The following is a 24,820-nucleotide window of genomic DNA, read 5'->3' on the forward strand; positions in this document are numbered from 1 at the left end:
AAAACCAGGATCCCTGCTGATAACCTGCATCCTCCCCTGCTTTCCCCGTCTGTATATCCTGTAGCTCATTCTGATTGCTAAACTAATCCAAACACAGTGAGAAGAGGGGCAGGGAGGCATATGTATCCACGAAGCCTACCGGGTCTCCTAATAGTTTGTAGTAATTCCTGGCTATTATGCTGCTTTAATTAAACTTAGCTGGGGAACCGAAGCTCTTGAGACAGAAAAATCAGGACAACTGGAGTTTAGGTGTGGCTGGGTGCTGTTTCTGTGTGAGCTAGCAATGAAATTGAAATAGTTTGTAAAGAGAGTTTAGGCCCACAGCGTCTGATGGAATGGAACAGGCTTTGGAAAGTAAAAATTGTATCCATTAGCAGCTAAATGGTTCTAAGGCTGCAGCTGAGAAATAAAATGCTGTTGACAAGGGAATGTCTGCTGATGCTCATGCGGGAAGTTAAATACTGTCGCTGGCAGCACAGAGGGCATATGTTGTTTTCTGTAAAAGGTCCCAGTTCTGATGCCTCGATACTGGGTGGAATCCTGGTCCTCCTACAAGCAAAGCTCTCACTGACTTGAGGATGGCCAGTATTTCACCCTTGAATAGGACTTTGCTCTGCAGAGGCCAGATTCTGCCATCCGTGCTCATGTGGAACAGCACAGGAGTTGTTCTACTGATTTCATTTTTGCAGAATCAGGTTCCAAGTGTAGCTATTAGTTGGAGAGTGAGGAGCTCCTCACTATGAAGAAGAGCACTGGAATCTGGCCCACAGCATCTCCTTTACCAAGAAGTTAATGTGCAGGGCAGTGGGTCTGAAAGGAGTGGCCATTTAGCTTGATTCACTGGACAAATGTACCAGACATATGGCTGTTCAAGACTGAGCAGTATTTATGAGAGGACAGACATGTGTCTGTATAGATAAGGAAGTGCAAGGCAGAGGAGGCTGCCTCATGACCAGGACCATGGTAGAAGGGTTAGGCAGACAAAATGAAGCGCCCCGTAATGGACACAGGAATGAATTTGCCCAGACTCTTCCTGTTTCTGTCTGTACAGTCATGACCCAGCATGACGTTTATATACATCCTACCCTCACTTCCAAGGTATTTATTCTGTGGCATCTTTCAGAAACCAGCTTGGTGAGTGGAGGGTGTCTCCCTCAGGGGTTATGGCCAGCGAAAGAGCTGGCCTCATCATTACAGCCTTCAGAGCACACAGTTGTCATTATACTTGCCAGGTGGAGGAAATTCAAATATGTCTTCTGAAGGTCTGGCCAGCCAGCACATGACAGAGAGTGTATGGGAATGGAAGTGTGCTGGAAAAACCATCATCACTATGCCTGTCATGTCGCGAGCACTAGCAAGGCATCAGATTGAAGCAAGAAGCCCCCTGACTCTGGATGTTCACCTGTGGCTGGTTCACAGGTTTTCAAGGATTGTTTGATTGCCAAAGAGATTAAGTCAAAGTATGGACCTGAAATGTAACTATGGAGGAAGAGCTGCCTCTCTCGGTACTTAGTTCCATTAAATCAATCCACGTGGCTGAAGGAATAAGCTCCTTACAGCCTTTTCCTCTGCTATGTGGTCCTTAGGCTGATGGCTTTAGATCCTAGACAGCAAATCAATAGCCTCCCTTGAAAACACTTCTAAGAGCAAAGATTACTTAATAGAAGGCTATGGGTAATTGGAATAGTAATGAGGATGGTGGGGGTAGTTTTTCCCTGGGTTGTTTTACTTCAGTTCTTCTGCAGTCTTTGTATGCTGTTCTGTAGCACACCTGAATTCCCAAGGGATGTACAGCATGCAGTACCATGTCCATAAAGTGCATGTTGTGTGGGCTCCTTGCCATATCTGCCTTCAGGGCAAGGGTGAGCAAAATACAGCTTATGGGCCAGATCTGGCCCTCCAAATGAATGGATCCAGTCCACAGGCAGGTTCCTGTTAATTGATTGGATCTGGCCTGTGGTGCTCTGTATGGGGCTGAGCCTTGCCTGCTCCTGCCAGAGGTAGCCTGTACTGTGGTCCTTCCTGCCTCTGCCAGCGTGTGCAACTTTCTGGCGGGGCTGCTCCCGTTGTGGCTGCTGCTGCCCAGGTACTGCTCAGATCCCCCCATCTTCAGCAGCTCCACTTCCTCCTCCTCCTGGCCCTTCTGTGCTGCTTAGGAGTGGGGTGGGGTGGGTAGGTGCTTGCAGCTGGGTGGTTTCTTCCCCAGTGTACGAGGCTCCAGCTTCAGTTTCCACTCCTACCCACTTTCCACCTGCTCAGCTGCCCGAAAGTGGCTGCTCATCACGCTGGGTTGGCAGAGTGGGTGGAAGGTGGCTGGAAGCTGGAGCCCTGCATATTGGGGCAGGAGCTGTATTGCTGCGGCTCCCCCAGCTACCCTCTGCCTGAAGTGGCACAGCAGGGGCAGGAGGAGGAGGAGATACTGGAGGTGGAGGGAGCTGCTGGCTGGATTGGCCAGGACAGGGGGTGTCTGTACCTGTACTGCCTGCGCGAACTCTGCTGCAAGTGCCCCTGGCCTCCCCTCCTTCCTCCCACCCTGGCTCGTTCTTGGAACCTAGTGTACAGGCAGCCCCCAACACATGAGCAAACCCAGGCCCCAAACACCTCCCATGCTACCTCCCCCCACCCTGCACAATATTCAAGATTAAGATTTTACTTTGAGCTATTATGCAATCACCTCTATATACACTACTCAAAAAACTCCATAAATCAGGACAAAATTCTTTTTTGAAATAAAATTAAAATATAATTTCATAGTTGGCAGGGTCAGAAGGGACCTGAGCAGATCATCAAGACCAACCCCCTGCCATGGCAGGAAAAAGTACTGGGGTCAAACAACCCCAGCAAGGTGTTCATCTAGCCTCCTCTTAAAGACCCCCAGTGTAGGAGTCAGCACCACTTCTCTTGGAAGTTGGTTCCAGATCCTAGCCGCCCTGACAGTGAAATAGTGCCTCCTGATTATAATATGTTATAACAGATGTTTGATTTTTAGTGAGTTGTGTTTTTTTTAATCTGTAATTTGTTAAAATGACATCTTCTGAAGGATTTTATGTGTATGGCCCTCAACAGCTTACCAAAACTCATTCAGTGGGTAGAGGCTAGGTTCAAGGACCTGCTGAACAGTAAGGAGGTGGTCGTGGGGAAAATAGTTAAAATAGCTGTAGTTATTTCTAAGTTCACACCAAACTTAAGGCATAACAATAATAAAGTTAAGCATGCAACCCTTGTTCATTTAATAATAAATGTATTTGCAGCATTCAGCCACTGCACAGAAGTCCAGACCTGCTGTTGGTCCTGATAAAAAAAGAAAAAGCCGGAGCTCAAGCTGTGTAAAGTACATTTGTTAACAGGGCTGTCACCTCCCTTGAACACAGACATTTCCACCCACTCTCCTCACAGTAGTTCTCAGAGAGCTAAGCACTAATACTTTCCATAGATGGTGCATGCAGAAATCATGTGACTGCTAAGAGGCTACGTTGGCTAGCACAGACCTGGCATGGGGGAAACTCAGGTTCCAATCCTACCTCTGCTACTTGGTGGCTTGGGGCTAGACAGCATGCTGCTGGGTGGCCATACCACAGTGCTGCTTGATCCTGGGGGGGGGGCGCTGCTGTGACAGCAGTGGGACCCTTGGGCTCAGCTTTTCTCCCTAGGGTCACCACTGCCTGTCACAGACCCTGTTTGTCTGCTTTGCTAATGACCCAGATGCCTAGCATCTTGTCTGCCATGTCTTTGATGTTATTAACTGGTAAAGGCCCTCAGTCCAGGTTGGGAGGCATCTACTCTGGTCCCTTGCTTTCTCATGTCATAGGGCCTGCTATCCTATGAAAGTCCTTTCTTTGGGCCATTGATTCAGTATGCACAGTCTGCTCTCAGGATATAAAGCTAAACTATTTGGTTTCTGTTACTACAGCAACCACAATTTTCTGCCAGCAATACTCCACCTTTGGCTCATTAGGCTACCCTACAGGCTCCCAGCCCACTCTACCAATAGTCGAGGGATGTAAATATAGTTTAAAAACATATTCGTTTAGCCTCCTCTAACTGTATCAGTTAACTGATTAGCTGATAGCACAGTGGCCCTGACACAGCTGCTGCTGGGAACCCTTTGACTGGGGGGAGTGGAGAGTAGGCAAGCCCAGCCAGACAACACAGCCCAGGTCAAGCCCTGTGCTGGAAGGGAGGGAGCATCTATGAAGGAGCAGCTAATTGCTTAATTGAGTCCTTAGCAGGGATCCATGTTTTCCATTTCCTGCACAAAAATGTGGGCCTTGCAGACTGGCAGAGTTCCAGCCTACAAGGGGCTGCCTTGGGGAGTGGGAGGAGGGTGATCAGAGGCAAGGGGCTACGTGCATGTGCAGACATGCACGTGGCTAGCAATGCAGCCAGGCAGCATGGTGGAGAGCAGCTCCTGCAACTCCGTGCAGGTAAGTTTATGGAGAGGGGCATAGGTGATGCATGGAGGGCACAGGCGATATGTGGGGGAGGCATAGGTGATGTGTTGGGGGGTATGGGGGCATGTCCCCTCCCAGTTTTTTGTATCCACAGAAGGGCACAGGGCTGCAGCCTGGCTGGAGAGGCACCAAGCAGGAGCTGCCCCTGTGGCCCAGCGAGTGGGACCTGGTGTAGGAAGATGAAGCAGGGCAGGGCTGCCGCTGCTGTTGGGAGGGTGGGGCCTGGGGGCAGGGAACTGTGGGTCACGAGTGAAGGGCAATGGCATGAGCAGGGGCAGGACACCAGCAAAACAGGGCTGCTCAGCACCACAAAGCAGCTGGGGGGACAGCTGTAGCTGGACCCACATCTTGGTGACTGAAGGGGCAGGGGGAGCTCTGATTTTCCATGATAAAACAATCCCAAATCAAGTTCCAAAAATATATAGGTGTTTAGAATTTATTCTATTATAATGATTGAGGTACTGGTAGGCTTCCAACTTGCTTGAAAACTGTAAATATATAAATAAATCATTGTGTTCGATTGATATCTATCTGTATAGTGGCATTTCATTTTAATTGTGGAAAAACATGAATTTGGGGTTCTTCAATCAGAAAATTTTGATTTTTTTAAATGGGAGAATATTGGATATTTTAACAGAGAAAAACAGATTCCTGGTCATTAGGCTGCCGGCTGTTTTCCTCTTAGGTTATGGGTACTAGCCCCTCCCCCTTGCTCTTCCTCCCCTCCTCCTCGCTCCTCTTTCCTTCCCTCCCTCCTACCTGCCCTGCTGCCTTCTGATTTCTGCTGGGGCACTGGGCAGCATCCCTTCCCCGCTTTGCTGCCAGACTGTGCCTGCCCGGAGCTAAAGGACTATCGGTAAGCTAACTGGTTATCACTGCACTTATCAGTTGACTGATTAATCATTTAACCTTCCACATGCCTACACCAGTCCATGCTTACTATACCCACAGCCTGCTCTCAGGTATATAACCTGCTGCTGCCCATAGCCCCAGTAGTCCAGTCTCACCCTTTTCCAAATGCAGCCTCCAGTTAGAACCAAGTCCTGCACTACAGCCCCCCTACTCCCCTTTCTGCCACCCCATGCCTCACAGGGGTGGCCAGCTTGGGGCAGAGGTGCCACAAGAGGCACAGGCAGCCTCAGTGTGTGCCATGCAACATGTTGGGGAAGGGACAGGCAGCACTGTGACAAATAGAGCAGGGAACAGCAGCTTGGGTAAGAAAAAGGAATCAGAGTGCAGAGAGGTTGCAGGGCTAATTTGTGGCATGTCTGCCAAAAAGGTTAGCCCCCAGTTGGTCTAGCCAATCAAGGCCTTCTACTCAAAAGCTCTGTCCAAGCCAAATTCTGGAGCACAAAAATCAACTCACTGTCTCAAATAAAGTAGCCTACCTTCCCCAGAGCCAGCTGCCATCAGTCCTCCCCAGGACACATACTCTACAGTCCTCCCCAGGACCCATACCCTTGCTGCCCTCTGTACCTGTCAGCTTCCCTCTCAGTCCTTCTCAAAGGCTCAAGCATTAGGCCTAGGGTTGGGGCTTCTGTTGGCCAGCTCCAGCCCAGGCTCCTCTCACAAGGTCAGGCCCCTTCTTCAAGACTGCCCAGAGGCAACTGACCCCCTCAGCCTGTGGCAGGGGTTTTGTGGCCAGGAACAGACATGGCCAAGCCAGCACCTGCTTTGTTAAAGGTACAGATTCCCTTTTCCTCTCCGATTCCATTATAGCCTCCCATTACACTACTGCGTCCCATCACATATATAAGATGCTGTTGAATTTAAGATGCACCCAGATTTTCTGGCTATGATATTAAGAACCGCCCCCCAAATAATCCAATAAAGAAATGTTTATGAGGATGCAACCTCTGTGGCACATACAAGGCCATTTTGTAGAAGAAATATGTGGTTCTAAAATGTAAACAGTATGCAGTATAAGCAGTTACTGGGAGTAATGCAGTGTATTGTTTCCTGTTTAGGAGGTAGCTGGAGTGGGAAGCCATAGAGTCATGTTCCAGTGGCACTGCGCCCCATCTGATTCGTTCTGCTTCTCAGCCATGCTAATCACTGCACTGTCAGAACCACATCAGGGGGCTTTATTTCCTGGAATCTAGAGTGGTGCAGTCAGTTCCCAGTCCTGACAGCCTATGCAGCACCTGGGACTATATTTTGGCTTCCAAACTTGGCTACACCTACAGAAGCATACGGCTCTGTATGCCCACCCCCATGCACCAGTCCCCCTCTACAGGCTGATCAGGAATGGGCCAGAGTTGTCTCCCAGCCTCAGCCCCCTGCCCTCCTACTCCATGGGGATATTCTGTGCAAAGAAGGCAAACATGAGCATGGGAGTGAAATGCACCTCCTAATAAATAGGTGGGCCAAGGGACCATATGGGGTCTGACTTCTTGTCTCTCTCTGTCTTGGTTTCCCTCTCTGTGACACAAAGGTGATCGTTACCAATCTTGTAGGGGGTGGGGAGGGACTAGAAAATCCAGCCCAGCCATGTTTGCCTTGGGTCACGAGAAGAGATGGGATGAGAATGTGAGAAGTCCTACTTGCCTGAGCTGCTAGTTAATGGGAGTTTGCTTGCATTGGGATCTGAGGCTCTAATTCCCCCTTTCGATAATGCTTATTCCATGTAACCACCAGCCACGTTTGACACACATACCATTGCTACCCATTGCAATACTATTAATCACCTTTGTGCTCTGAAGTGGCAAATGACTCCTGACCCAGGCTGTTAGATTCCCGTAATAGCATGGCAAATAGCCAATAAGACAGTTTCATTTTGCTCAGCCTGTTTTGCAAACCATCTGGTAAGTGCTGTTGTAATTTCTCCAGCAATTTTGAAAATAAATGGCTAGCTCTAAAAACTGAAGCTTAAAAGTGACCTGCAAAGATTTAAACAAGATGAGCTGAATGTATTTTCACATGCTGGATGCATAGCAGAGCAAAGGAATGAGGGGTGTCCCAGATAGAGGTGAGCTTAAGCCTGCCTGGCTTAAAGGTTGGTGTTTCAACCTGTCTTTCCTGTGTCGGGCCCCATTATGCACTGGACAGTGACATCACTACTCCTTGGAAATCCCATGATCCTCTAGTGGGCTGAGTAAAGGATGGGGGGTTTATATGGCATGGTACAGCTGAAATACAAATGGGTCTAGTGCAGCCCTTTTGCAGTACTCTGGAAGATACACCAGCTACATGTATTTCCGTGTGGGGGGAAGAGGGGAATAATTTTGCATGGGCTACAAGAAGCAGCCAGGAACAAGGGCACGAGTAGATTTCTACTGCCTCTGGCTTTCTTCAGCTACTACCACTGTTCTGTGGAACCAAGGTCCTTCAAGCACTGTGACTGAAACTGGCTTTCAGATTCCCCCTGAATCAATGCATTTCAATGCCAGCTTAGAGCCCTGCACCAAGAAAAGGTGGGTCAGCTTCATGCAGCCCAGCTTGTTAATACATCACCCAGGTTTTACTACTTATTTGTATCACAGTGATGAGAATCTATGACAGCTGGAGGGCAGGAGAAAGAGTGGGGAGACCCAAGCAGACATGGTGCAAGTATACACAGCATGACCAGAGAACAAGTCACGACAGAAGTGATGATGATGGACAGGAGCCAGTGGAGGAGGAGGGCTCCAGAAGGGAAGCACAATCGTAGAGGGAAACGTGCTCAGGAAACCATTTGTACTGCTGTGCTATCCAGAGGCCTCTGTTATGGGACTCTGTTTTTAAAATCCCAGGACCCATATGAGTTGGCTGAGCCTGTGCGCACAAAGGTTTGTTCTGTGACAGAGGCAGAACCAGGACCAGAAACAAATAGGGAGATTCAAGATGGGCATCTGCTGTGGTGAGCCAATGCAAGCTGCTGGCTGATCAACTAGTACCAGGGATAACAGAAGTTCAGGTATAAGTCCCCACAAGACCTGTGAGGCTTCCAGGTATGCCACCCAGCAAGGCATGTGCAGGCCAGGCTGAGCTTGGGTAAATTTACATAATAGAGTAATTGATTTCAGTGGACCTAGAGTGATCTACATCAGCCGAGGGTCTAGCCCATGGATTTCAGTGAGTGGGGGGATATACTGATATACACCATTTAAAAATTTCTATAGGCTGTTCCCCGAAAATGTAAGCAATAGGATTTCTACCAGGCCTGGCTCGAACGCTATTGAAACCAGTGATATAACTCTGGTGGTCTTTGGTGGGACCAGAACAAGAACAACACAGGGGTTTAAAAAAGAGTGTTTCTAAAATGCAAGATCTTGTATTCCTCACTTCATGCACTCAGCTGGTGCTGGAGATGGATTTTTTCTATCCTCGGTACCAAGTAACTGTAATTATAATTATCACTTGTTCCTGTAGCCAGTATTTTATAAATAATGGTGTACTTGGTTCTACTTTCATCAAATGCTCCAGAACTGGCCTTTGATGTACGGCATATCTGTAGGACTGTACTTTGCATTACAAACTGCAAAAGAGTTGGCCCAGATATGGTACTATGGCTAATGTAATTGTAAATAGGCTTTGCTTCTAAAGCAGTGTGACATTGATTTTCCATCCTGTGACAGCCTTGTCTCATTACCTAGATTCATTTGGTATCTGATGGATTTTAATAGCTGGTATCTGGTATCTGATGATTAAAGAAATGGGGAGGTGTCATTTCTTAAACATGAGGGTGGACGCTAGCATCAAGAAGGAGTATACTGATTAGGAGCAAGAGCACTGATTTGATGTGGGGAAAGGGGAAGGGAGGGTCCCCCAAAGCTAAAGGAACAAGCAGGGAGTGGAAATGGGGATACAGAGGGCAGGGAGAGCTTGGGGGAAGACAGCGATGTGCTATAGATCAAGGGGAAAAGGAAATGCTTAGCAGAGGAAGGAGATAGAGACAGAAGCCTGAAAGCACAGGGGGTGAATTGAGACCAGCGGGTTTGTCTCTAGATAAGGGGAATTTGTATTGTTGTAACTACACTGACATGGTCATGTCAGCTTCTCTCCTAAAGCAGACATACTAAAGGCCAGATTCTATTCCACCTATTAGGTGTCTAAGCAGACTTAGATATTCAAGTGCAATTCTATTCTGCTCTCAAGTCCTAAAAATCCATTAATCTATTTTCAAGTCATGAAAATCTATGAATTCAGCTATTTTTGTATTACACTATCCTCTAGAATAGGGAGTTTTGCAGGCTGTTTTGCTGTCCTGGACTAAGACGCATCTGTCTTATGGTGTAGCAATGCTTCTAATGGAAATGTTACCAAGTATAGCTACAGCATGAAAAACATGCCCCAGTCCAAAGAGGGCTTTAGCAAAAACACTCTAGAATCAGACAAAGAATCATAAACTCAGAGAAAAGCAAGAGGAAGTGTCCTCAGGAGATCATTTATTCCAAGTTCAAGGCAGGATCATACCTGTCTACATCATAACCTGCTCTTAAAAACATCCAAGGATGGAGATTCCAACACAAACTCCCTAAACAAGCTGGGCTAGTGCTTTTGTTTCTAGTGAGAAAGTTCTGAGTGTCCAACCTAAATTTCCCTTATTGTTATTTCTTGTCCTGTTCCCTGGAGCCAAAAAGAATAGTCTATATCCATCCTCTTTATAACCACCCTTCAGGTATTTGAAGACTGTTATCAAATACCCACTCAGTCTTCCCAGAATAATAATCCAAACTTTCCTCATACGTCATGTTTCCTAGACTAATAATTTTTTGTTGGTCTCCACTGTACTCTTTCTAATTTCTTCACATCTTTCTTGAAATGTAGTGCCCAGCACCAGACACAGTATTTCAGGTAAGGCCTCACCAGTCCTGAATACAGCAGAGAAATCACATTGATGACTCACAATGGTAGAAAAAGAAAATGGGTAGGCGGAGTGAATTTCTGCACTAGACAAATACTGAGCTCTCTGAGTGCAACAGAGCAGAACCAGTTAACATCCTGCCGGCTTTGGGAAGCAGCATTTTTCTTTCAGTTCAATACTGCATAGTACATGCAGGCCCTGATCTATGAGTTTGCGCTTTCTGTGTTACCATGTCAATAAGTGTAATTAGTGGTAATGGCTACATTCAGGGTCTGAGCTGCTTTTTAGTTCAGCCATCTCCACAGCACCTTGTTGCTGTTCATGGATAAAGAAGTATAGCCATGGAATTTCCTATAGACCAGGGATGGGAAATTATTTGGGCCTGTGGGTCTCATAGGGAGTTTTCCTGAGCTATCACAGGCCGGGTCAGCACCTTCCACCACTCCTCTCCTGCCTACATCACAGTTCCACAGTGGCCGTGGGTGGGCAGGGAGCAGTATTAGGCAGTGGGATGGGTAGGTGAGGCTGGGATCATGGGGCAGGGTCATGGGACAGTCACAGCGCAGGAATGGAGATGAGGTAGAGCTGCAATCCGGCTCTGCCCCGGCCCCGACCCTGTTCTGTCACTGCTCCGTGATCCTGGGGTCTTCATGGAGACTGGCTGGGAGCTGTGCTGGCAGGGTTCATGGCTGGGCAGATGCAATGGGGCTGTGGCCAAGTGGGGACATGCATCTGAGGCTGCGTTCGGGATCTCGGGGCAATGACAGCATGGGGCCAGGGCTGAGGAAGACCTGTGATCTGCTCCCTGCACACCCCTACCAAAAGAACTGGTGTCTGTCACAGGGGTGTGTGGGCAGTGGATTGTGGCTCTTCCCCCAGGTCCCTGCCCCAGCCCTGGCCCTGTGCTGTCACTGCCTCAAGATCCTGGGGTCTCCCCATCCCCACCTCTCCATCTCATTCCTTGCTGGCCCATGGCCCCATCCTAGCTGCCTGGCCAAGCACCCTGTTTGAGTGGGTCTCTCCCCTGGTAGTGGGTGCAGGGTGGATTGTTGGGGTGCCTGGGCAGCAGGGGTGAGTTCAGTGGCAGCAGCAGCTCAAAGGAGCCACCACTGCCACTATTGGAGCTGCCAGGAAACAAGATGACATGCTGCAAGCCAGCTAAAATCCCTCGGTGGGCTGGATTCAGCTTGTGGGCTGTATGTTGCCTACCCCTGTAATAGACTCTTGCCTATGGAAAGGAGCATTTGGGAATTTGTCACTGTGGCAGAGCATCCTCTAGGGGCGTCGTGACCTCCCCTAGTGCCCCCTGGCTACCATGCCAAGCCCCCCACCGGGGCTCTTGCTCGTGCTGCTCGCGCCTCTTGCGCCCGCCCACACTGGGGCCCTGCTCACGCCTCTCGCGCCTGCCCGCACTGGGGCCCTCTATGCCTGACTCAGGCTTCCCTGGATTGGGGCTCAGGCGGCCGTAGCCTTACCTGGCCCCCAGACCCGCCTCTTCGGTCCTATGCCCCACTGGGGCTTCTGCCTACGCACAACATTGAGCTCTTCCCGAAGCTGTCCGCACTAGGCTGGGGTCAGGACATCCCAAAACACAGCACCCCTGTGGTGCTAGGAACACCCCCACCTTACTGGGGAGCTCCTGATGAGGCCTCCTCCACCCCTACAGCCTCACCCAGTCCTCCGGTTGTAACAATAACACAAATCCAAAATTTCCCCTTCGTGGGTTACAACATAACTCCCAAGCACAACAGAAATCTCCCCCTCTGGGATTCCAACATAAACTCCAAGCAAACCTGGCTCCCTCTCACATCTCCTCATCAGGGTTTCCTCTACCCAGTACTGTCTAGCCAGCGCTCTCCAGCCATCAGGCTGCTCTGCTCTGACAGAGCTCCTGCTTCTTCTTAGACTGCCAGCAGGGGGAACTGATTCTGGCCTTAGCCTTCTCTGTTTATAAAGGCCAGGCCCTGCCCCCTGGTGGTCAGCTGACCCACTCTGTTGCCATAGCAACTCCCACCTGCTGCCCTGGTGAGTGGCAGCTGAGCCCATTTTCTACTATTCAGTAGCAGGCACCCTAGTGCCCTGCTACAGTCACTCATTGTTCTCCTGATTACAGGTTTACAGGACTGATCTTCTTAGCCATCAACAGACTCATTTACAACCCTTTACTTGATCCCTGGGAGTGATCATCCTCAACCATGAGGGATCACCAATGACAGGTTTCCATTCAGGAAGCTGAAACAGTACTGTGCATAGTAGGAACCCCTCTCCCCCATCCTCCCCTCCACCTCATGGTAGGCCCAGTCAAGCAGCATGGGCTTGCTATAAAGGGAGATGGTTTCCCCAAATTATGTCAGGAGAAGGCACAGAGTACAGGTCAGCAACAACATGGATGGAGAGATGCATAGGTTCAGTAAGCAGAAAGAAACTAGAAGCCAATGGACAAGAGGCAGGATAAGACCTTGGTAACTGACAGGGGTGCAGTGTGAGAGAGAGGTTGATAAGTATCTATTCAGTATCATGTTGGGGCTTGAATCTATTCAATACCATGTTGGGGCTAGGGCTTGGACAGACAAAATATTTACACTGGTAAAATATAGCAGACAGACAGCACAACATTTTGAACTGAGGTGACTTTACCCAGTCTGGTGGGGCAGTATCCCTAAAAGTATCAGGGAAAATCTCTTCTGCTATAAAGTATGCCTGTTTAGGTTTTGTCTGAATTTATCCTGTGGTAGCCATATGTTAAAGGCAAACTGGCAAATACTTGCCCAAATGATGGCTAGGGATGAAGGGCAATAAGAGCCACCCAGGGTTGTGTACAGAAGTTGCATTTTTGCCATTTAAAGTGCTTTATTGCTGTGACTTAACAGAAGTGCATGGCCTTACAGCACGTTAAAAATGGGTACAGTGCTTTATATCAACCCTTGTTAAATGAGGTATTAAAGTTGAAGCGTTGTATTTTATAGCATTTTAGCAACCTACAGTGCTTTAAATAACTCCTGTACACTGGTCAGATTTCTGAGTGGTGAAGAAGACCAAGGAGGTTGTGGAGTGGCCCCTGCCACCTAGCCTGGAAAGTGCAGGGAGGCACAACACTGCACTTCTGTCATATGTAAGAGCTTTGTAACTTTATAGTGCTGTAAAAAGTGCTCTAAATTACAGTGCTGTAAAATATGCACAGAGCACTTCTGCACACACCCCTAGTGCATAAGCTACCTCGGGATAGCTGCCTGTTTTCTGGTATATAAAATGGATCTAAACTACAGCAGAGTATGTGCATTTCTGCCCTTGCTATTATACTTGTGTATGGGGCTATCACAGAAGAAGCTGTCCTTTTCTGCCACCTTGCTGTTTGGGGATAGGAACTTAGTTCTGCCTTGAAGAAGGTACACATTACTTCCCTTGCTGGAGCAAGGACAGTATCACAGCAAGTGAAGTAGATTCCACTCACTGCCCACCTCTTTCTGTTGTCTTACTGCCCCACTGATAGGGTAGATTTAGGCTAGATATCAGGAGGTGCTACTTCATGGTCAGGGCGGCTAGGGTCTGGAACCAGCTTCCAAGAGAAGTGGTGCTGGCTGCTACCCTGGGGGTCTTTAAAAGGAGGCTAGATGTACACCTTGCTGGGGTTGTTTGACCCCAGTACTCTTTCCTACCATGGCAGGGGGTCGGACTAGATGATCTACTCAGGTCCCTTCCGACCCTAGAATCTATGAAAGACATTCTAGTATTAAAAACGCAGCTGAAACTGCCCCAGAAGCAGTTGCTTCTGCTTTTGTCCACAGACTTCTTTCTAAAGTCCAGGAACAGTTGTGCACAATTGTTGTAGGTTGGCAGACTAAGCCACTTGCAGAACTAGTCACCATTGCAAATCATTGTACAACCCACCAGGAAAAGAAAAAAGAATCCACAGATTCTAAGCTAATGTCATTACAATTACAGACTTTAGGCAAGAGCAGAAGCTGAGGTTTCCATCAAGGACAGTTCAAAGGCAGAGGATGTGGTTGTAAGATGGAATGAAGAAGATTTCAGTCCCAAAATCATGGCAGCTGTCATTATTGTGGCCAACCAGGACACCGGAAGGCTCAATGTCCTCACTGGCCTGGCCAGCTGGGGATGACGTTTAACTCGCCACCACCTCCTCCCACTCAATTCTCTGTCCCGAATCAGGGAGCCTCCTGTTAGGCCAGCTTCTCCCATTTACTCAGGATGATCCTTTTGTTTCCTGCATGATAAATGGCATCTCTACAAAATGTTTAGTAGGCACTGGTGCAAGCCGCTCTACTCTTCAAGCTGAAATTTTTTTCTACAACTCCCCTTTCCTCTGCTGTTGTAAACGCTGTAAAAATTTCAAATCAAATAGTTCCTCATCCTGTTTCCCAACCATTACATGTTTCTCTTGGTCCAGTTTCTGATCAACATGCCTTTCTCCTTAGTTCTTGTTCTCTTGTTAATTTGTTAAGCAAAAATTTGCTTTGTAAACTCGACTGTACTATCTATTGTTCTCCGAGTAGTGTTTATTTAAATGTCCCCTGTAGTAAAGAAAAGGCTGTACTTGCCGCCTTAGCTAGCTCACCTCCTGAGCCTAAGTTCCCTGTTCTTTTTATGTTGCAAGAAGAAATCATAAAATCTGTCCTTCCATTTCTCTGGTCCCAGCATGCTAATAAGGTAAGACAAATCCATACTGCCCAGCCTGTAAAAATTAGATTAAACCCAGCTAAGCCTTTACCCAAAATTGCTCAATACCGTTTACGTCCAAAAGCCAAAGAAGGGATACGCCCTATTATTAGGAAAAACTTTCTCACTCGGAACGTGTAAAGCACTGGACCAGGTTACTCAGAGAGGTGGTGGACTCTCCATTCTTGGAGGTTTTTAAAACCAGGCTAGACAAAGCCTTGGCTGTATTAATATAGTTGGAGATAGTCCTGCTTTGAGCAAGGATTTGGATTAGATGACCTCCTGTGATCCCTTTCAACCCTCATTTTTTATAATTCTATGAACTGCTCGGTTTTCCCCTCTTTTGCTCACCTTGCCTCTCCCAGCAATGCCCTCTCCTTTTTCCTCCCTCTTCCCTACCCATTGTATTCTAATCACTGCTTTTCCTTCATAGAAACTGATGAAATAATCTACTGCTTATGAAACTTTATGTATCTCTGATTTAGTTAGTCTACAAGGTGCAAATCAACTCTGCCTTCTGCCTGTGTTGTATAAAGAAATCCTCACACTACTAAAAATCATCTTTATGCAGCCTTATGATTTGGGGGGTTGGGTGGCTCTCTTTGCCTTCTCAAGCTCTGCAGCAAGGAGAGAGATAGGTGTTCCTGTCTGAGCACCTACTAGGTGATTGTTGATTGTGCATTTGGCAGGCTGAGAAGGTACTGGAGAAGCCCCATGGCTAGATTGGATTTCATTAGGGTGAACATTTCTGTTTGCTGTGCTTTATGTAACTTGTCTGAATCAAAGGCAGTGGCGCTGGGGGGTAACTGGTAGGTTGGAGGGCAGAAGTGGAAAGACTGACTGGTATGTACATTAACAGCCCAACATCAGGACAGTTATGAGAGGAATTTGAAGTACTTTTCAACCCCTGGAGGTCTTAAGATCTCTCTCTTGTGTACCTTACAGAACTTGGCTTGCATGTGGGTTCTGAACAAGTAACAACTTCTACATTGGAGAGGTGGATACGGGTTTTGGGAGTGTGTGTCCATTTTGCGAGCAACGCCCCCCTTGTCACAAAATAAAACTTCACTGAGCAGTAGTAAACAGTAGAAGTATGTCTGAAATCATTCCAAGCCATGTAACATTAAGGTGCTGAGTGGTGATAGTTCCTTCATGAATAACAGGTCTGCATATGCAAAGTCCCAGCAATTCTTATCTTTCCCTGGGGTTGAGTAAAAAGGTATCAGTGTCAGTTGGTTTGGGCTTTCAGAAAGATAGCACTGTTTGTACGGTGCAGTGGCTGTTAGGAGGTATTTTGGTTTAGCTCCATAAAGCTTTGTGACATCAGCATTTGCTGCCTCAGGAACAGAGGGATGTCTCTGTGCATGTTCCTATGCACCTCATGTTTTGAACTGGAGAAGAGACAGGAATGTTCTTTACATCTCTGTTTCATGCCCAGAGAATGTGTTTTTCCTTACCTGTTTTTTCTTCCCCCCCAGTCAAGGCCAGTATTCAGCAAGAGTGCAAGTCTCCAAGGATACCTTGGCTTTGGCCATTGAGCCAGATAAGATCGTCATCCTTAAATTCACAGATTAGTGAACTGGAAGAGAGAAGTGAGAGTTCCTGAAAATTTTTCCAGCAACATCTTTATGGGATGATGAGCTGGGACAGACTTGCTGCAGGACTGTTCAGCAGCTGTCAGCAGGGAGTATGAAGTTGGGCAGGATGCCTTCAAAGAGCCTGTAGTTGTGGGCGTTTGTGCAGGTGGGCTGTCAGCTATCCTGAGTAACAGGGAAAAGGGTAGGGAAGTAACTGTTGCTGAGCTAATTATAGACTGTGGTGACTGGCTTGTATATCACTTTGGAGAATGCCAAAGGCCCATAACAGGCAACTTCCCAAGGTTTTCTGATGTGCACTCTGCCAGGCTCTTCCCAGTCATGGAATTCACTGCTGAGTAGGTTAGAAAGGTGTCCAAGAGCAAGAAGGAAGCCCTAGCTAGCAATGTGTGGGCACAATTTAATAGCTGCTGTGAAAATCTACTGAGAGCATGCCAGAGGACAGAAGGGATATCTGGGCTGAGGTCAACCTGACACACTGCAGGCAATTAATTGTCTTTTCCTCCTTCCACCTCACCATTCTGAGCACAGCTTGCAAGCTATTTGTTTGGCACTCAGGCTGGAAAGCCAAGGCCCAGTCCTTCTACTAGTGATATTTCATGTTTGCCTTTCACTCCTATTGACAGAACCAGGCAGTTGGATTGAGCAGGCAGTCGGATTGAACAACAGATCCTTTTAACAGTTTTCTTTTATAATATTTCAGTGCTCAGGGGCTGGTTTCAATGTCTTCTTCCTCCTGTTTTGCAGTGCACTGATACAGGGCCAGGGGTGGACCCAGGGGGAGTGCAGTGGTGTGGTCACACCCTCCCTTCCACAAAGGTGCCTCATCTGCAACAGTAACAGGTTTGAGTCCCTGCTGCCTACCCATCCACTGCATTTGACTGGGGGAGATGGGCGGGGTTCCAGCTGCAGGGAGCAGATGTGCCAAGTTGCAGCAGGGCACTGTGGTATACCTGCCCCTTTAAGGGAGAAGCTGCTTGAGAGGTGGCCTGGGGGCTAATTAGAGACTCATCTGGTAGGAAGAGGGCTAGGCTGGAGCTAGATAAACCTAGACCCTGAGCCATTCAAGTAGTCTAACCCTGCGAGCCCTGGGGAGAGGAGTTCTTTGCAGCAGGGCAGAAGGGCCCCTGAAGGACCAAGAGGCTGGGGAAGCAGAACAACTCTGCAGGCTTGGGAACAAGAAGGTGTGTCTACACATGCATTAATGTGTTTTAGGTAATGTGCATTAAATCTAGTACATCTGGGTGCCTATACATGAGTGTGGAGGCTGCTTCGAAGTGCTGGAATTCCAGTGTGTTGGAGCAGACTTGATTAATCAAGTCTGCTGGAGCATGGCAATTACCGTGCTGCAGCAACCTTCTGTGTCTTGTGTATCTGCATCCTTGAGCTTAATTGCAGCACAGGTGCTTGAACTAAAGCCTGTTGAATGAGATTTAGTTCAAGTGCCCCCACTATCATTTTTAAGTGCAGGAATGCTGATACAGGAGATGCGGTGGTTCTTTAATTAGTACAGCTCTCAGAAAGGAGAAATGGAGGAAGTTCAGGGACCCATGAAAAAGTTTGCTTAGAAAAAGCATGCAGTGATACACCAACCTTCTCATTGACATCTGTCTCTGTCCTGTTTGGCTAAGTCTTGAACTTCCTGGAACTCTTCATGGGGTCTGTGTGCTGGGAGTCCCTTCTCCTTGACCTCAGCATATCTCTGTCCCTCTGGGGTTCTTTCTTCAGGGTGCAGTCCACTGTGTTTTACAAAGTGGGATGGAGTTTGAGCCCTATATAGCATCTGGTGCTGTAGTGCAAGTAGATGTGACAGGAGATAGCCTCTCCCTCTGCCCTCCACCCTCTTCCCTCCTTTCCCTTGTGCTATCCCTTCATCCCAAGACTGAGGAAGCCCCATGCTTGTTTCCATGAGGGGGTTGCAGCCTGAGGCTTGCCTAGGAAGTTCCTGGCAGCTGTCCATGGTACTGTACCTGAATGCTAAGGTACCATAAGTGGGTGAGTATAAATGCATGGAGAGGTGGGTAAGCAGGATGAGAGCAGTTACTTCCAGATAACACTGGGGGCTGACTATTTGTAGAGGGGGGGTAGGGAGAGGAGGGAGGGATGGAGGGGAAAGAGAGAGAGAGAGACTTTGGGGGGACAAGTGGACTCTGGCTCAGTGTCATCCTAGGGCAACAGAAATCAAAATTGTGACCAGAGTGGGTATCAGTTCTATATGATTGTAGCTGGAAGACTGTTTTGTCCTGATACAGGTAACACAGCATCCCACTCCATTGCCCTGGTGGAACAGTGCTGGTTACAGGACTTACAGGCCTAAACCCAACTTTACTTTTTGATGGCTGCAGTTCACTTTATCTACATGCGTGGCATTTTGGAACACTTATGTGGATTTTAGAAAGTTCTCTTGGAAAGTGTATGACTCAAAATTTTATCTCACTAGATTACTGGTTGAGGTGCATGATCAGGAAGTGGTAGACCTAGGTTTTACATGTTTCACCAAGCCACAGTGGGTTTGAACCTGAATCTCTTGTTTTCCTGCAAAGTATCACAAACCAGACATGGCCTCAAACAGCTGGACTAAGTAGCCAAGAAAAGAAGATAAGTGTGGCCAGAAGGAAAGCCAGCCAGAGGAAATGTGGCTGAGATGGACAGTGCATCCTGGAAGGGAGAGGCCATGGTTTCAGGGCTAAGCTCCTACCATCTTGGTATTTTGTGTTTAATATCTGTTAGATAACTTGGCTTAATGGCACTGGATAGCTTCTGCCCAAGTGGAGTTGGATTTGGGCCCTGGTATTCAGAGAGGAGGCTTCACTGTATTTGCAGACTGGTCTCAAAATGGAATATGGCTGCCTGCAAAAAACTGTGTGCATCTAATAATGTGTAGAGTAGATGAGCATGGAAAGCATTCTTTCCAAATTCTCAGGTGACACCAAACTATGGGGCAAAGCAAATGCACTGATGGGAAGAAACCAAATCCAGGCAGACCTGGACAGGTTAGAGAAGTGGGCAGAGAACAATAGGATGCAATTCAACAATGACAAGTGCAAGGTGCTGCACCTAGGGAGAGGGAATCATCAGCACACCTATAGACTTGGGAATGACCTCCTCAGCAGCACAGTGTCAGAAAGAGATCTCAGAGTTGTTGTTGACTCCAAGATGAATACGAGTCGTCAATGTGGCAAAGTGATTAGCGGCGCTAACTGCACTTTGTCATGCATTAGCAGGTGCATCATGAACAGGTCCAGGGAGGTGATGCTCCCCCTCTGTGCGGCACTGGTCAGGCTGCAGCTAGAGTACTGTATCCAATTCTGGGTGCCACATTTCAAGAAGGATGTAGACAATCTTGAGAGGGTCCAGAGGAGGGCCACTCGTATGGTTAGAGGCCTGCAGGGAAGGCCTTATGAGGAAAGCCTGAGGGACCTGGACCTTTCAGCCTCCGCAAGAAAAGGCTGAGTGAGGATCTTGGTGGCAGTATGCAAATTTACCAGGGGGGCGTTGGTGGAATGGGGGAGTGGGGGAGGGCAACAGGGAATAGGAGAAGCTCTGTTTACCAGAGCACCCCTTGGAATAACCAGAAACAATGGCCACAAGCTGATAGAAGATTTAGGCTGGACATCAGAAAGAACTTCTTTATGGTTAGGGTTGCCAGAATCTGGAATGGGCTTCCAAGGGAGGTGGTGTTCTCCCCTTCCTTGGGGGTTTTTAAGATGAGACTGGACAAGCACCTGGCTGGGGTTGTCAGACCTCAGCTCTCTTTCCTGCCCAGGGCAGGGAGTCGGACTTGATGATCTACTGAGGTCCCTTCGAACTCTAGCATCTGTGAATGTATGGCCATGGAAAAGCAGGATGTAGTCTAGGTGGGAGTGAGATGAATAACAGGGGAAAAATGGAGATATAATGCTGTAGCTCACTTAGGGAAGCCCAATGCACATCAGAGATTGAAAATCTCTGTAGGCATAAGTGGCTAAAGGTGTCTAGGGCAGGTAACTGTGTATGAGGCATATGGGCCCCATCCAAATCCTTTCCATTATCTTTCCAAAGTATTTCCACTGACTTCAATGGCCTTGAGCTGAGTCCAAGGAGAGGAAAGGGCAAAGAAGGGGGTGGAAATGGATATTGAGGTGGAGTTGGGCAGAAACATAGTGTGAATTGTAAAATAAATGCAGAAGTGATGAGCAGAGCTGTGATTAATAGGCATAAAAGTGCAAGAGGCCACATGTACTGTCCTTGAGCTTTGGTCTTTTTAATTTTATATTTCCCTCCTCTCATTCAGAAGGTGAATGGCTTCCTGGCTGTAAGAAAAGGATGGAAATGGTGTGATGCGACAGCACATGAAAAATGTGAGGCCTGCAACAATGCCCTTGTGCTAAATTGGGTGGTTTAAAGGCTGAGGAGGAAGGAGGCTTGAACAGAGCAGTTAGACTACTACAAGGTGAGCTCGAACTGACCTTGCCATTCATGTACTGGGAACTGCTTCTAGACCATATCTTTTTTCTCTTATGGTTGATTGTTGTGCTGGGCAGCTGACTCCTCTGACACCATGATTTAGCTCAGAGCAGGCAATAAGGTCATGGTTCCTGTGAGGCATTAGCCTTGCCCTAGTTATAATAATAAACAGATGAGGGGAAAAAAAGCTCACCAATTTAAAGTGCCTTGGGCAAGACTGCAAGCTGCCTTACTAAAGCAAAGCCAGTATATTTTCCTGTACTGGATCACCTCTGCCTGCCCTACAGAGCTATGGGGTGCATCTTGGACCTCATTCTGTACTCTGGACAGTGTGGTCAAAGCAGTGCTCTGGGCATGGTCTCTGGCAGCCTTCCCCTCCTCTGCCCTGGGTTTCACTACTAGAGACAGTGTCTGTATGCTGAAGACCTGCTTTATCATGAAGACAGTTCTGATGATCTTTCTTCAGTGAACCCCCCCAAGCCACAGAGCTTTTCAAGCTTTCCATCCACTCCCCAAGATAATTCTCTCTCTTTCTTTTTTTTTTTAAAGGCATTTGTAAAGCTTGATCAGAGTCACATATTTGCTTCTCCTATTGTACCACTTAATCACTCTGGGGCAGGGAGCACAAACCATTTTGATGTTGTAAAGGCTTCTGCAGGTGGGACTTCATTTTAACTCTAGGAACCTTTACTGCTGTCTGTTTGATCCATGGCTCAGAGTAAAGGATGGAGCTGTGACTAAGCATTGTTGAGAGGTGCCTTCAGTTCCAGTTTTGCTGTACATGTTCTTTATAACACTGGGGAAGCTGCTTTTGGCCCTGTCTTGATATAGTGGATTTTACAAAGCTTCCTCTGTTAGTTGTGTCTGTTTAGATCATGAGACTGTCATATATCTGGCCATTCCCTGGCACACAAGAGTCCCAAGGGCTCCAAGGCACTGGTGTTGCATTCTTATTGTCTGCGCAACAGGAGGAAGCCTGACTCCTGGTGGAACCCTGGAGAAGACCCTTGTTGAGAGGAGGGTTAGCTCAGATGCTGACTGCTGACTGTCTTGCCAATCCTGCATGTATCTTATGTCTGGGAGTCCTTTTAAAGAAGAGAATAAACGTTTTGGACAGCCTCTACTCCAGGACAAATTCAACGTTGATCCAAAACTGAGATGCTCCCTAAACCTTGCAGAGCTGCACTCTATCGGTGCTTTGACTCCCCAGGCACTTTGTCTTGTGCCTCTACACATGCCCAGAACAGCTCAATCTTGACTGGGTTGGGTCGCTTGTACCTTGCTCACCCCAAAGCCCTACTAGGATTCAGAAGGCTGGCATCCCTCTGTTTGAAGGATGCCATGGTGACAGGTTGAGGGGACTCAACCTGATAGCTATTCTTTGGCCAGTGGGATGAGCTTTCTCACACACTGCTGTGTGGGCCTGATGTTCTCATAAAACCATCTCCCAGGAGGATGAGGAGGCTCTTCTATATAAGCCTAGTGGTTATAACCTTCCTCTAGAAAATGGGAGGCCTAGGGTCCAGGGAAGAGAGAACTCAGGATTCGTGGTGTCACATACATGGGTGGGTCTAGGAATCTGGAAAGGAGGGTGCAGATGATGGGGCTCACTATAATATATAACACAAAACACTTTTTTCTCCAGTTAAAGATTTATAACTATGCTGGGGACCCATTTTTATTATTTGGTTTAAAATTAAAGCAAAAACAAATACAACTTTATTGGAATATGCATTGATTTGCTAGATTATATATATTAAGTGTAAAAAACACAATGAACTAGGTAAAAATAGACAAAATATATTGTTTTATTACTTCTGTGGACATTGTAGTTAAATGTACACCTCTTATTCAGATTTGTAAAACAAAATCTTGCTTTCTTGAGCATCTTGGCAGTGCATCCAACACTTTGCTGTCAGTCATTACCACACCTGAGTTAATGCTAACCTAATTTTATATTACCATACCTGTGTTTACGTGTTTTAGCTAGAACTAAAAACAGTCTGAAGAGCTGAAAAGAAATATTACCAGGAATGGCTAACAGATAGCAAGACTGCAGAAGAAACGATAAGTTGATTAATGGAACATCAACCATTAAAAAGGAGAGAGTGTCATTAACACCTGTTCAGGGAAGAGAGATCAGCAGGAATTAGGCAGATTATAATGAGCCATAAAATCAATTGATTTCCTCAGCACTCCCTGAATAGAAATGCTGCTGCCACTCCCAGGCAGTTTCTTTTAAACTGTGGGTGGAGCAGCAATCAAAGGAAGGTGCAGCTGCACCTGCCGTTGCATTCATCCTGGCTACAAGTGTGAGGTGGGTCGTGGGGTGGGTTAGGACTGTAGCTTAGTGGCTGGGTCACTTGCCTGAAGTGAAAGAGGACAATTTCTGTGACAGCTCCTTGTGGGCCCCATTGCGAAGTGCTCACCTTTCCCCATGCTTTGTATAAGAAGTCCAGGCATCTTGCACATGGTTCTGCATTCTCTTTGTGCTAAGTTCTTGCTCGTTTTGCCCTTCTGACATATATCCCAATGAGGTGCTGACTGTCAGCTGTGCCTCTCTGGGTGAATAACCTTGTAATTTATCTCTACTTGTTCCTAATTTTGTCTGTGGTTTCTAAAGTAGCCTTGAAAAGACTCACTAAGAGCTTTGAGTCATTTTGCACTTAGGCTGAAAGCCACTTGCTCTTTTACTGTTGTTCCTTTACAATATACTTAATTTCAGCTCAAATTTTAATCTTTCCCATCCTGTTCTCAAAGCAGATCCTCTCATGGCAGAGACACTGACAGAGAAGTGGCTACCACAGGAATAACAACTGCTTTGCATCCTTCAGAGCAAGGGTGAAAGGCAACTATTGAGGCTCTTGGCCTCTCCTTGCAGAAGATGGTGAAGGAAACACTATAAGCCAAGCACATGAGGCACATATCCCAAGGGTGCAGACCAACATACCACTTGAACCATTCCCAGAATGTCACTGATTGGAAAATGGCCCACAATTGACATGGGTCAGAGATGTCCACTCTTAACATTGCCAAGGGTCCAAGAAGAAGGGTCATCTTTAGGCATTGGAGTCTCCTGGTTGTGATCCTCTGAAGTTTCCCCACAATTCCCTAAGCAAAATTCGCTGGACACCAAGGAAAATGAACAGGAAGATGTCAACTGCATGTAAATGACATGTTCTGTTTTCCTTTCTCTCTTACACTTGAGTTCAATAAAGAAGGTTCCTGTACTTTACCAAACTCTGTGTGGCACTTCCCTGGCTGGAGAGAGATGGCTGGGGTTATTCTCTGGACTGCAGCTTCTGAGTTGTTGGTGTGCTGGTTGCTCGGGGGGGTGGGGAGGTAGCTGCCTGAGGTCTCTGCGGTGCTCATCAATTTGCTTCTACGCATGACAACTGATCAGGGTTCAGTGCATTCAAAGGTGACTTGGAGTTGGGGGTGGCTAGGTATATGTTGGGGGCTGCCTGGACTACTGCTTCTGCATTCCTGGGGGCTGCGTGCTCAGGAGGTCTGCCCAAGGTCTTTGTGGCTTTAAACAGCACTTTCCCCTGGTTGCCTATCAGTTTCCTGGGTTCTATATACCCATGTAAATTGCAACATCAGGAAGGAAACTGATGAGTGACTTGAGGGAAAGTGCTCTTTAAAGCCATGGCAAACTGGACCCCAGGCACACACAGAAACAGTGGGGACAGGAAGCCTCCCTATGCATCCATGTGGCTGCAGTCCCTCTCTCTCAGACTGGGAGAGTTCTGGCTGTATACCAAAGCAGCCATGAGGGGGCTGGGATGTGTCTGTGGGGAGTTGTGTAGGTGGGATATCTGAAGGACTGACTAGATACTAGTCACAGAAAGCCGAATGTCTGCATA

General features: G+C 47.4%; 1 long non-coding RNA gene across 2 annotated transcripts; it reads left to right on the forward strand.

Annotated features, from left to right (window-relative positions):
* The first annotated feature begins 709 nt into the window (after positions 1–709).
* LOC109316027 lies at positions 710–24,184 on the forward strand. Of its 2 annotated transcripts, XR_002102637.1 has the most exons (4): positions 710–788; positions 19,754–19,757; positions 20,785–20,940; positions 23,718–24,184. It is a non-coding gene; the product is annotated as an uncharacterized LOC109316027 (long non-coding RNA). The 2 variants fall into 2 exon arrangements; XR_002102636.1 differs by lacking the exons at positions 710–788; positions 19,754–19,757 and adding an exon at positions 4,390–4,424 and having other exon boundaries at positions 20,782–20,940.
* Positions 24,185–24,820: the final 636 nt, after the last annotated feature.

This window comes from Crocodylus porosus, unplaced genomic scaffold (genome assembly GCF_001723895.1).
Source record: "Crocodylus porosus isolate Cpor-Errol unplaced genomic scaffold, CroPor_comp1, whole genome shotgun sequence".
NCBI classification, from domain to species: domain Eukaryota; kingdom Metazoa; phylum Chordata; order Crocodylia; family Crocodylidae; genus Crocodylus; species Crocodylus porosus.